Here is a 14,780-nt window from a genome sequence, read left to right on the forward strand (position 1 = left end):
GGCGGAGAAGTGTGAGTTTGAGAAGCGGTCCATCCAGTTCCTGTGGCTCATAATTTCCACCGAGGGAATCTCCATGGACCCTCAGAAAGGATCTGCTATCCTGGATTGGCCTGCACCTTCAGACAGGAAAGGGGTCCAAAGATTCGTGGGTTTCGCAAACTTCTATCGGAAATTTATTAAGGGCTTTTCCACAATCATTCCCCATATTACTCAACTCACCCGCAGCATACACGTTTTTGCTGGAGCCAGGAAGCTCAAAAAGTGTTTGAGCAATTAAAAGATCAGTTCACCTCCGTTCCTTTGTTACAGCATCCAGAGCCAACACTCCCCTTCATCCTGGAGGTGGATGCATCTGAAGTTGCTACAGGAGCCGTACTCTCCCAGCGCCAGGGCCCAAAGGCTCTGCTTCACCCAATAGCCTTTTGTTCTAGAAAACTGAGCCAAGCCGAAAGGAACTACGATGTGGGTGATAGGGAACTTTTAGCGATTAAGATAGCCTTCGAAGAATGGAGATATCAGTTGGAAGGAGCCAGCCACCCAATTATGATTTTCACAGATCATAAAAATCTGGAGTATCTAAGGTCCGCCAAGCGCCTAAGACCTCGACAGGTTAGATGGGCTTTATATTTCTCCAGGTTTAACTTCCACATAACCTACAGCCCAGCATGGGCGTATTTGCTGCGAGGCAAACAAGGCACTTGCCTAGGGCGGCACTTTTCAGGGGGGGGGCGCTGCTCCTCGGAAAAAGGGACGTCCATGATATCACTACAACAAAGGAATCCAGTGAGGAGTAGGAGTATCAGGCCTCCCCTGGACATTGCGGTCCTCCAGGATCATCTCTCGGTCCTGGCTCCCCACCACCATCCACTGCGAAGAGCTCCAGGAGCTCCAACCCTCAGAGCAGCCTACAGCCTGGCCAGGCGCACATCATGTTGGGAGTTGTAGTCCTTCCCCGCCTCTGATCAGCCGCCTCCACAGGAGCGAACTACAATCCCGGCAGGGTGTGTGCGGGGGAAGGACTACAACTCCCAGCATGCAGTGTGCCCGGCCAGGCTGTAGGCTGCTCTGAGGGGCGGAGCTTTCTGCAGTGGATGGCGGTGGGGAGCCAGAGCTGAGTGATGATAACGGAGGATGGCAGTGTCAAGCGGAGGCAGGGATCTCTGTCACAGTGAGGAAAAGGAAATGCGGCTGTGAGGAGGATACATACCGGCAGTACATGGCTCCCCCCCTCGGTGATCTCCATCCTGCTACTCTGTATACCATATATACTGACTGACCAGAGAGAGACTGCCAGGTGACTGACTCATACCACCGACACCTCCACACCACTCATACCACTAATTGACACCACCTCGCAGCTCATACCACTGACACCACCTTGCCGCTCATACCACTAACTGACACCACCTCGCCGCTCATACCACTAACTGACATCTTCTCGCCGCTCATACCACTGACACCACCTCGCCGCTCATACCACTAACTGACACCTTCACACCGCTCATACCACTAACTGACACCACCTCGCCGCTCATACCACTACTGACACCACCTCGCCGCTCATACCACTAACTGACATCTTCTCACTGCTCATACCACTAACTGACACCTTCTTGCCGATCATACCACTAACTGACATCTTCTCGCTGCTCATACCACTAACTGACACCTTCTCGCCGCTCATACCACTAACTGACACTTTCACACCACTCATACCACTAACTGACACCTTCTAGTCACTCATACCACTAATGACACCACCTCGCCGCTAATACCACTAATGACACCTTATCGCCGCTAATACCACTAACTGGCACCTTCTCGCAGCTCATACTACTAACGACACCTTATCACCGCTCATATCACTAACGTCACCTTCTCGCCACTCATACCAAGCGGTAACCCCGAGCTACACTCGGGATTACCCTGCAGCGTTGCTCCAGGATCCTTGTTTCACTTACCTTGTCCTTCACTCCCTCGATGTCCCCTCTACAGCGTCCCCACCCATCTCCTCCAGCTGATGCCGGCATCCGTCTTCCGGGTTCCCTTCCCTACGAGAGTCGGGACGTACGAGACGAACGGGGGACGGAACCGGCGGGAAATTAAAAATTTTTAAAAAGTGACATTCACTAAATACACTAAAATCACATAGTAAAACATTACTGTATCAAAGCATTTCACATACATTTTGTCCCTACTGCTTTGTCCTGTGCCCTGCCTGCATTTTTACCATTCTTTCTGCCTTGAAACTGAGAAAAGTCCATGGCGTCTAAAAAGCGTCCCTTTATGTCAAAAGCGGTTTTAGACCAGCTAGAGAACAGTGATAGTAAATTAGAACCACTTGCAGAAATGAGTGATGATTCGTAGGGAAATTCGTCGTTAGACATTGAAAACTATTTTGCGACTAAGCTCAGTGATGTGCGAACTTGGCGCTCTATTTCAAATTTCAGTGTTTTTGGTTTGATTATATTATTGAATTAAAAGTATTATTATATTATTTTTTATGATTATTTTTTATTATAATTTATGATTTTGTTTGTTTCAAATTTTATCATACCCGGGATGTTTACTAGATTCTTGTTCGGACAGATTTCAGTGAGTTATTCCTAAGAATTACAGGCCTTCAATAAAAAAAACACATATTTCCATGCAAAAACATTTACCGCTTTGAGCACAGAAATATTGACATAATCATACCGCAAGAGAGGTTAAAGAGCACCCCAGTCACTACTGGTATTTTTGAAGCATGGAGCACTTTAAGAAGACGTATATGTATGTACATTATCTCCCAGAAGTGAGTCCACCCCTTACATTTTTGTAAATATTTCATTCTTTTCATGTGACAACACTGAAGAAATGACACTTTGCTACAATGTAAAGTCGAGAGTGTACAGTTTGTATAACAGTGTAAGTTTGCTGTCCCCTCAAAATAGCTCAACACACAGCCATTAATGTCTAAATCACTGGCAACAAAAATGAGTACACCCCTAAGTGAAAATGTCCAAATTGGGCCCAATTAGCAATTTTCCCTCCCCGATGTCATGTGACTCGTTAGTGTTACAAGGTCTCAGGTGTGAATGGGGAGCAGGTGTTTTAAATTTAATGTTATCGCTCTCACGCTCTCATACTGGTCACTGGAAGTTCAACATGGCACCTCAGGGCAAAGAACTCTCTGGGGATCTGAAAAAAAGAATTGTTGCTCTACATAAAGATGGCCTAGGCTATAAGAAGATTGCCAAGACCCTGAAATTAAGCTGCAGCACAGTGGCCAAGAGCATTCAGCGGTTTAATAAGACAGGTTCCACTCAGAACAGGCCTCGCCATGGTCCACCAAAGAAGTTGAGTGCACGTGCTCAGCGTCATATCCAGAGGTTGTCTTTGGGAGATAGACATATGAATGCTGCCAGCATTGCTGCAGAGGTTGAAGGGGTGAGGGGTCAGCCTGTCAGTGTTCAGAGTATACGCCACACACTGCATCAAATTGGTCTGCATGGCTCTCTAAAGCCTCTTCTAAAGATGATGCACAAGCCTGCAAACAGTTTGCTGAAGACAAGCAGACTAAGGACATGGATTACTGGAAACATGCCCTGTGGTCTGATGAGACCAAGATAAACTGATTTGGTTCAGATGGTGTCAAGCATGTGTGGCGGCAACCAGGTGAGGAGTACAAAGACAAGTGTGTCTTGCCTACAGTCAAGCATGGTGGTGGGAGTGTCATGGTCTGGGGCTGCTTGGGTGCTGTCAGCACTGGGGAGCTGCAGTTCATTGAGGGAACCATGAATTCCAACATGTACTGTGACATACTGAAGCAGAGCATGATCCCCTCACTTCGGAGACTGGGTCATAGGGCAGTATTGCAACATAATAACGACCCCAAACACATCTCCAAGAGGACCACTTCCTTGCTAAAGAAGCTGAGGGTAAAGGTGATGGACTGGCCAATCATGTCTCTAGACCTAAATCCTACTGAGCATCAGTGGGTCATCCTCAAACGGAAGGTGGAGGAGCGCAAGGTCTCTAACATCCACCAGCTCTGTGATATCATCATGGAGGAGTGGAAGAGGAATCCGGTGGCAACCTGTGAAGCTCTGGTGAACTCTATGCCCAAGAGGGTTAAGGCAGTGCTGGAAAATAATGGTGGCCACACAAAATATTGACACTTTGGACCCAATTTGGACATTTTCTCTTAGATGTGTACTCACTTTTGTTGCCACCGGTTTAGACATTAATGGCTGTGACTTGAGTTATTTTGAGGGGACGCAAATTTACACTGTTATACAAGCTGTACACTCACTACTTTACATTATAGCAAAGTGTCATTTCTTCAGTGTTGTCACATGAAAAGATAGAATAAAGTATTTACAAAAATGTGAGAGGTGGACTCACTGCTGGGAGATATTGTATATACACACACACACACACATACATATTCCACAGAGGACTGTGAATGTATGTTATTTGAGCACAGAGCACTTTCAACTAATCACATTTATATCACCATGGATGAAAGTCTATTTGGACACTTTGCATATTGTTTATATATATGTTTTGAATACTTTGGATAATTTGTGTACACTGTTGAGCGCTGTTTAAAACAAATTTCAGAGTGGGACCCATGTCACTGTATTACCTAAGAGAAAAAAATCTACCTATATATCTAACAAACATTTGTTGAGGTATTGTACTGAGGTTTCTTATTATCTCATGTCTTCTGTAGCATAAACTCAAACATAATTATTTAAAACGTTAAAAACATAATATCCACAATATACCAATATGTATTCATTGATAAAACCAATTAATATAGATAACATATATATGTATATGGAACTAGAATATAGTAATATAAAACCTGAATTACTTAAGTAAGCAAGTATTAAGTTTGTGCAACAATACAATTGATATTTTTGATTATAATAATCCTATCAATTAATAACACCATATACAATGTAACGTTTAATATGAACTCTTTTTCAGACATTCATGGAAAAAAAATCATGGTGAATAGTTCTTTGTCTTTTGTTCTATCCAGACATGAACTTGTCCATTAATCTTGCAACTTGGTAGCATGTTCAGTCTTATCTTGTAGCTGTCTGATACCACTATACCCCCCCCCCCACCTCCCAAATTTATAACCTGGGAAAGTACGCTCAAAGAAACTGGGAATGTTTGCTGTTAGAACCTTTGTTCAGGATCCACGAAAATAGAATATAAAGAACAAAATAGCTGCCAGCATGCCCACATAGAGATGATAAGTTCAGGCCTTCCGGTTTAATTCTGTGAGCCCAGAACAGTTCTGACATGTCCCCCCCCCCTTTTTCGCATGGTATTCAGGTGAAAAACCTAAGCTATATCTGACAAAAAGGTTGGAATATACGTCATTTACTCTAGAGAGTGAGGTCTTTTTTCAACCTGGATTGAGGACTGTTTTCCTCTTTTCATCCAAATAGATAATAGAATGGTGGTGTCTTAACATAAATGAAATTAACTGCAAAGTAGTTGTTGCCACCATCATACCCAACATTGTGAATACAAAGCTTGCAATCAAGAAACTGATGAGTTTGGTTGTTCATTTTTAGACATTGGTTGAGTAATGAATGGTTTCCTGGCGTGTTCCAAAATATCCCACACTCTTGCTTCAGCTCAGTTTACGTGTACAGTATACCATTCTTGCATTACCACAAGTTGTAGGTGGGATATGTTGTAGTTCCTTTCAATGGATATCTTTGGATCCAAACTCACAAAGACCTTCTGAGGTAATATCTTTCTTTCTATAAGTAAGAATCATGGAACATTTTGTAACATAATTCCTGATGATGAACCCAGTTCAATGATAGGTTCAGACTTGAACTGGACACCAAGGATCAAGATCATCCAAATAATCGCTGTGTCCTTGGTAGTCATCCGCATCTTTACCAAATAACGATCTGGTTTGTTTGGGCCTTCAATCTTGATCTACTGTATTAAAGAAATAGATACTTTTAATATGTATTCTTATCAATTAATTATTTACATTATCCACCTATGCTAGACATCAGCTGGTTAACCACATTATTATGGTATTCTGCTATAATTTGTAGAACCAATAAAACTGCATAGGACTTGAGATATGAACATTTGGATGTTGCGAGAGAAACATCACAATGTTAAATCATTATAGTAACACAACTGGAGTTGCTGGTTAGTGCCATCATAGAGGTTATGTCTATCTCTGATCATGCTCCTGTCACAATGAGACTACAGGTAGGAGGGAATTAGGATAAAATAAATGTAGAGACTAAATGAGGTGGTTATACAGAATTCTCAATTAGAGAAAAAGATTAAGACAGGAACTTGAGCAATTTTTTGAGCTCAATGAGACTGAGGAGGTGTCGGTGGCAAAAATCTGGGAGGCACATAAAACATATATCAGAGGAATATTGATTTCGATGGGAACCGCTAAAAAGAAAGAATGAGGGAAAAAAATAAAGACAGTGATGGAGGAGCTCTACAAGTTAGAACAGTCACATAAAAAGAAGACAGGTACAGACGTATATTAGAAGAGAATTATTAAAAGATAAGAATTAAAAGATCTTATGGTACAGGAGTCAAGAAGGATACTCAACAGGGTCTCAAAAGAAAGATATAAGTGGGGGAATAGACCTGGAAAATACTTGATGAGGAAACTAAAGGAAAAGAAATCCAAAAACTTTAGAAAAAATCAAAGATAACAAAGGAGACATGGTGTACGCCACCACTGATATTGCCAATAGGTTCCAAAAATATTGTAGCCGACTGTACAATGAACCAAAAAGAAATGAGGAGGAGGAAAAGAAGAAAAACCGATAGAAATATTTAAATGAAGTGGAGCTACCAAGAGTAGCAGAAGAAAAGTTAGATGCCCTAGAGAGAACTATTACCCTGGTGGAAATCATCTTGGCCTTAAAAAATACATCTAAAGTAAAGAGCCCTGGCCTGGACGGATACACTGTGGGTTATTATAAAAAAAGCTTAGAGATCTCCTAGTCCCTAAAATGTGTGGTTATATGAATGCAATAGGGAAGGGGCTGGAAATGAGGGAGGAGTCAATGCAGGCACATATAACGATTATACTTATAGAAAGGAAAGATAGCACACAGTGTTCCAGTTACAGGCCCATATCCTTACTAAATATTGACACCAAATTGTACGCTAAGGTACTGGCAACCAGACTGAAGGAGTTGATGCCGGAGTGGATACACCTGGATCAGGTAAGATTCATTCCTGGAAGAGAAGGTAGGGACAATGACCTGAGATCATTGCTACTTCTACAAAGGGTAAAAAGAGAGAAACTGCCGACATTATTCCTATCAATTGACCCCGAAAAGGATTTTGACAGGGTTAACTGGGGTGTCATGAGTGATACGCTAGAGGTCTTAGGAATAGGGCCTAAAATGTTAAGGTAGATAAAAGGGCTTTATAGCGCTCCATCAGTGGCGGTTAAGGTCAATGGATCTCTCTCTTAGTTCTTTAAAATGTATAAAGGAACTAAACAAGAATGCCCACTTTCTCCTTTATTATTTGTTTTATCTCTGGAACCTATCCTGGCGAGGGTAAGAAAGTGTGTAGACATAGCAGGAATAAAGATAGGGGAAGTGGAGCATAAGGTGGCAGCATATGCAGACAACGTTATTCCACATTGTAAATCCTAGAATAACGTTGCCTAATTTAATGAGACTATTAAAACAGTATGGTGAGCTGTCAAATTTGAAAATAAACCCTGCAAAGTCAGAGATCTTAAACATTAATATACCAAAAGTTGAGAAGCTGAGTCTACAAAAAGACTTTCCATTTACTTGGAGGGAAAATGAAATTGGCTACTTGGGAATAAAACTAACTCTTTTAATAAAAGCTCTGTACCAGGCAAATTATAAGAGGCAAATAAAAGAGGAGCTGGGAGACTGTCAAAACGTGAAGCTTCCTGGATAGGTCGTATAAATCTGGTAAAGATGGTGATAGTACCAAAAATACTGTAGAAGTTTCACATGCTCCCAGTACACCTACCAGGATCTTTCTTCAGTATAATAGGGAAGATAATACTTAAGTTTATTTTGGCAAACAAGAAACTAGAATTAGGCATGAGGTAAGGGCAAAAGGAAATTGTGGTTTGAGAATGCCTAATGTTAAGAAATATCAAGCGGTGATATTATCATGAATAATAGACTGGATTATTAACTCTCAAGGGAAAGGTTGGGTGAACATGGAAGGGATTCTGAGTAAGGCACCGTTAGGGAAGATGGTTTGGGTACCACACTAGGAACTAGGAACGTGGATGTGGTCTGGGGTAATTGGAGGGGGGGAGGGTGAGAGGAAGGGTGGGGCAGGGGATAAGACGATGCAAATGGAATTTATGTATTGTTGAAGTTCTTTTTATTTCTGTTTGCATTCGATGCTCTTTTTGTATTAGAATAATTTAATAAAAGATATGATAAAAAAATAAAAATCATTATAGCAACATTCTCTAATGGCAGCCCTCGAAATTTCCACTCGCCCACTCGCATTGGGCGAGTGAAAATAAAGTGGGGTTGAGCAGTGTCGGGACTAGGGATGTGTGGGAGGGGTGGCAGTGGGGGCGGTGACAAGCAGCAATCTCCTTTATGGCTTTCAATGAAGCAGCTGAAAGCCGCAGGAGGGAGAGAAGGAGATACGGCTTCCAGCTTCCTCATTGAAAGCTATGCAGGAGATCGCTGCTTGTCACCACTGTACAGATCATACTTGATCATCACGTTTCTTTCAGGAAAGAAACAGAACAATCAGGTATGATCTGTGCAGTGGTGACAGGCAGCAATCTCCTGTATGGCTTTCAATGAAGCAGCTGAAAGTTGATTCTTCTCCTCTACCTCCCATGGCTTCCAGCTGCTTCATTGAAGAAGAAGGCAGGAGAAGGAGAGAGAGGCTGGATCTGCTCTGCCTCCCCCTGTGCCCACCCACACTCCAGTCTGTGCAGCTTCAGAGGATTTTTGGGCAGGAAATGGAACACAGACCACAGTTCTGATGCTTCTGAATGAGCATGTGAGTCTGAGCTACCTCCCTTCCTTCCACCCACCCCTTACTTTCTTCCACCGCTCCCTTCCTTCCACCCAACCACCCTTCTTTCTTTCCTTCCACCCCTTCCTTCCTTCCACCCACCCCTTCCTTTCTTCCACCCACCCCTCCCTTCCTTCTACTGCTCCCTTCCCTCTGATCTTTCCTTAAACCCCTCCCTTCCACCCACCCTTCCTTCCTTCCACCCACCCCTCCCTTATGTCCCCTCTGATCCTTCCTTGCATCCCTCCCTTCCTTCTGTCCCTCCCTTCCACTCACCCCTTCCTTCCCTTCTTTCCATCACTCCCTTCCTTCCACCGCTCACTTCATTCCTTCCACCCACCCTTCCATTCCTTCCACCCAACCACCCCTCCCTTCTTTCCTTCCCTTCTTCCTTTCCTCCCTCCCTTACACCCCTCCCTTTCTTCCACTCCTCCCATCCCTTCCTTCCACCCCTCCCTCCCTTCCTTCCACCCCCCTCCCTTATTTCCTTCCCATTTCCCTACCTTCCACCCCTCCCTTCCTTCCACCCCTTCCTCCCTTCCTTCCACCCCTCCCTTTTTGCCACCCCTTTCTCCCTTTCTTCCACCCCTCCCTACCTCCCCCCTTTCTCCCTTCCTTCCTTACATTTCCTTTCTTCCTTCCTTCCCTTCCTTCATTCTGCATAAAATTTTTAACAGTGCCATTTCATTACATAATTTATGAGGGCGTGTTTAGGGGCAGAATTAGGGGCGGGGCAGGTTAGGGGTTGGGTGGGGCAACTGGTGGCGAGTAACTCTTAAGTCCTGGCTAGTAGCTCAGGACTTGAAATTTTGAGCCCTGTCTTATGGTACTGATTAAGAATCTTCTTCGACATTATTTTGCAGCATTTTCAGTTGAGACCTAGGATGACAAGCACATAATTGATTAATATGAACTCATTTGTCCACACAATCACCATTTTTGACAAGGGCCAGAGTGTAAAAGGAAGAAGCACTACAAAGAACCAATCAGTTCATATGCTGACAAAGAACATGTAGGCAAAGAGATGGATGCAGCACTGTGTTGCTGCTCCTGTCTCATTGTCAATTCACAGGTTATGGTGGGTCCATAATGACCTGGGATCAGAGGAAGTGGGTTGAATGATGCTTGCCATCAGGCCAAGGATATCCAGGGTCAGAAAAAAGTATTGTGGGGGACATTTCTAGATGGAAGCTGATTTTGCTGTTTAATCTTTTAATCGGCTATTCATTTTTATCTTTTTTCTATATTTTGACTGGAGTTCTGCTTTAAAGCTTATTAACAGCTTGCTAATAATATGCTAATATTTGAATGTACATGCCCTGCACAGCTCTACTTTAAAGAGAGAGGGTCCTTATGGTATTCTTACAAATCCCCCTTTCTTTTTGCTTTCTTCTGCTTCCCATTTTGTTCCTCCAGTTTCACTTTGGCATTTAAATATGGTTGTAGCTGTGATATTCTCTGTACAGTGTTCCTGATCATTAGCACATAATGCTAAAAACACATTGATAGAATAGGATCATCTCTCACATAGCTGAAAATCTTGTTAAATTGTCTAGTTCTTCATACACACATTGTCATCAAGAGAGAGCAGTGAGAACAAGGAAAGCAAATGAATTCTCCACTTGTGGGAACAGTCCTAAAAGAAACCTATTATGAGAGAAACCTGTATTCTGCCATAGCTTGCAAAAAAATGGGACACTCGGCAGCTATATCAAAGCTATGTAATAGATATAGATATAGCATACATTTTTAAGACTTTGAAAATAACACAAAAACACAAAATTTAGCTATATTTTTGTATGAGATAACATTTATCCCATGTGGGTCTAGGACAGCAAATAAATTGTAGTTCACAATGCAGTTTAATCTATCGGTAAACCATCCACCATCAACAACGGAATATGTAAGGACTCCTCCCATTGACTGCCTCCAATGCATGGGCAATTGTAAGGAAACTTGTATTCTCAGCAGAAGGAAACTGGTGAGCATATGAATTTGGGCATTATGCTGCCCACATCCCCATGCATAAGGGGAATTCTGGACATGCATTAGTGTGTAGGCAGAAAAATTAGCATGCACACTCAGCACTGGCTTTGGCCCTCAGTGGCCTATATAGATTTAAGCACTGCAGAAGGAAGTTGCTGAGTGGTCTTCAGCTTGTCCATGTTAACCTGAGACATGACCTGCTGATTCTGCCTCAACACACATGACCTGGGTTTCCCAGACTCTGCTAATGCCTTCTGCTATATATCCTGTCTTCCCAACCTCAGCTTGTTTCCTGGACTTTGTCTTTGCTTCATGATTTGATACCACGCTGCCCAGCAGTTACCTTATTTCCTAATATTTGCCTTTTGATCTGGTACCATGTTGTTCCTGTTCAAGATGCCTACTCAGTAATCTTCAGCTTCCAGTGCCACTCATCTGGCTGCAATACAGATTCAGCTTGGTTTGCAAGCTCCGGCACTTGTGCCACTCTATGACCTCACACTCTCTGTCACTACCTTCACATATGTTGGCCAGGAAGTACAGAGGAGCCCCTTTAGCTACTCAGTCTTCTCCAGCTACATGATAGCAATGCGATGGAAAAAGCAAAATGGTAGAGCATACGTACCCTAATACTATAAGGTGCTATTGGCTTTGACAGCCAGAAAAGACTGGGATGCTACCTGTGGGCACTAAGAAAAAGAGCATGTATACCCAAAGGCACAGCACATGATAGAAATCAAACCAGTTCTGAAGCAGATACTTACATTCTGTATGAGTATCCTGTCAGAGAGACAAGTAAGCCTGAGGCCCTCTTTGCATTGTGGTAGAGGAACAAGTTCTGTTGTTAAGTATATGAAGCCCTATTTCTATAGAGTGGCCTATTTCCCCATTCTCAAGTGGTGCCTGGTGCTCATTTCCTCCAAAACCTATTTAACCTCCAAGCCTACCCCTTTAACCGCCCTAGTGGTCTGATTATGTCAGTATTTCTGTGCTCAAAGTGGTACATTTTTTTGCATGGAAATACATTGATTTTTTATTGTAGACCTGTAATTCTTAGGAATAACTCACTGAAATCTGTCCGAACAAGAGTCTAGCAAACATCCCGGGTATGATAAAATTTGAAACACGAAATCATAAATTATAATATAATAAATAGTAATAAAAAATAATAATATAACAATAATACATTTAATTCAATAAGATAATAAAACCAAAAACACGGAAATTTTAAATAGAGCGCCAAGTTCGCACATCACTGAGCTTAGTCGCAAAATCGTTTTCAGTGTCTGATGACGAATTTCCCCACGAATCATTATAATTATCGCTCAATGCTGCAAGTGGTTCTAATTTACTATCGCTGTTCTCTAGCTGGTCTAAAACCGCTTTTGACTTAAAGGGACGCTTTTTGGATGCCGTGGACGTTTCTCAGTTTCCATGCAGAGAGAACAGTAAAAATACAGGCAGGGCACAAGACAAAGTACTGGGGACAAAATGTATGTGAAGTGGTTAGATACTGTAATGTTATACTATGAGATTTTAGTCTATTGAGTGAATGTCACATTTATTTAATTTTTTAATTTCCCGCCGGTTCCGTCCCCCGTACGTACCGATGCTTACAGGGAATGGAACCCGGATGCCGGCATCGGCCGGAGGAGATGGCTGGGGACACTGTAGGGGGGACATCGCAGGAGTGCAGGACAAGGTAAGTGCTGGAGGGAATCCCTGAGCAACGCTGCAGGGTAATCCCGAGTGTAGCTGGTACTGAAAGTTAACCCTGAGCTACACTCGGGAATTCCGCCAGGGGGTTAAGCAAGACATTCTGCCTATTTTCAGATCCTGTAAGTAGTGATTTTGTATACAGCAAATTTTACTGTACATGCCTTAATTATCTGGGCTAATTATGAAGTACCTGTCAGCAGTGAGAAAGTGGTCAAGCTTAAGGATGTCTGTATTTAGCTGGTATAATTGCCCACTAGGCAATTGGCACATCCCACCTACATATCACAAAGGCTTACATTGATATGTGGTGAACTGATGTATAATTGTTATTGCAGGTCTTAATTAAAGAATACAGTATGTACAGTAAACCCAATCTGCTGCACTATGTGCTTGTAAGAAAAAGTCTCCTGTTCTCTTTGTAATGCTTGCTTTTTGCGAATTCCCTGATGTTCCTGCCAGTCCTCCTACTTTTCTATTAAAAACTGACCACACTTGGCAGGAGAGTACAGTGTGGTCATTTCTCTAGCTATGCTGGGAATTCAGTGTGCTCTCCTCCAATGATCAGACCTGCCCTGACACACAAAGCCATTCAGTGGGAAGTTCAGTGGACTGATGTTTCTCCTCCCCTACTCCTCAATGCAACTGAGAACAGAGGGTATCTGGGTATCAGATCACTAATAAAAACAGGGAAAAGGTGTTTATATTGTTTTTTTAATAGTATCCATAAATGTTTTGCCTTTAATTTCCATTATAAACTGAACAGTTTCTTTTACAAGGTGAGGGTTTACATATACTTTAATAAAAGTACAAAACCAACACATGGTGCTCAATTTTTAAAGTTTTTTTTTTATCCTAACTGCAGTTATTGTCAAATTACATATACACTAAAATATATATTTTTTTCTATCAAACTAAAAGTGTAGCATATAAATGCTTACCAGTTCTTTTAAAACAACAATCATGCTGCAACCCAGCCCATCCCTTGCCCCACCATGAGCTGTTTTACTTATCAGAGGCTAGATGATTGCATTGATCAAAAACTATACAGTATATTGAAAGGAGTCTAATTTTTCTTTTACAAAGAATTTTATTATAGAATAGATAAGAGCAAAGAATCAGTCAAAAACAGATGCATTGACCAACAGGAATAAGACATACAAGGTATTCGATGAATATTACAGAATATGTACTGGTGGAGAGACATAGAAATAAACTGTATACTTAAGTGCCATAAAAAAAAAAAAAAGGGAGAAAACAATAAGTAAACAATTAGAGACCAATGACAATATAAACTCTGAGGAAAAATTGTTACTATTATGTCAGCATACAGAAAGCGGAGAAGATATAAAATGGAACCTCTCCAAATGTAGATAGGTATTCCACACGCAGGGCTCTCGATGGATTCCAGCATGAGGATTTAGTATTGCGGGTGCGGCACTCAAAGCAATAATCACAATCAGTACAAATAGTATAAAAACAGGTTAGACAAGAGAAAAGAGAGGGACGAAGAGTAAGGAGACGAGAACAAAAACAAAGAGGGCTCCAGGGTGATTGCAACAGAAAAAAAAAAGAAAAATAAACTAATACGTAAATTTTATATCGTCAGAAGGGACTGGTCAAATCTCGATGGTTGGGCGATATCAAGTCAGGGACGCCATGTCTGCAGGAATTTTGTGTGGGTATCCAACAGTATAGCCGTCAGTTTTTCGTTAACCATTATGAAGTTCATCCGGTTTTTGACAGCCTCGAAGCTGAGGAGGGGAGTCTTCCAAGCCCTCGCGATTGTCAGCTTGGTGGCCATGAATAGGTGCGATGCCCGCTGCCGTTCGGGACGGAGTAGGCCCACTAATGGTTTAAATAAAAGCGCTTCATACGGGTTGTGCTTAATGTCTGTGTGAAACATAGTGCGGAGAAGGGCATAAACTCTGATCCACAATCTACAAACCTTAGGGCAAGTCCACCAGATGTGAACCATAGTACCCATCTGTTGACAGCCCCGAAAACAAGTCGGAGAATATGTAGGGATAAAA

This window comes from Staurois parvus, unplaced genomic scaffold (assembly GCF_062004578.1).
Source record: "Staurois parvus isolate SC_StPar_1 unplaced genomic scaffold, SC_StPar_1.0 ptg000194l, whole genome shotgun sequence".
NCBI classification, from domain to species: Eukaryota; Metazoa; Chordata; class Amphibia; order Anura; family Ranidae; genus Staurois; species Staurois parvus.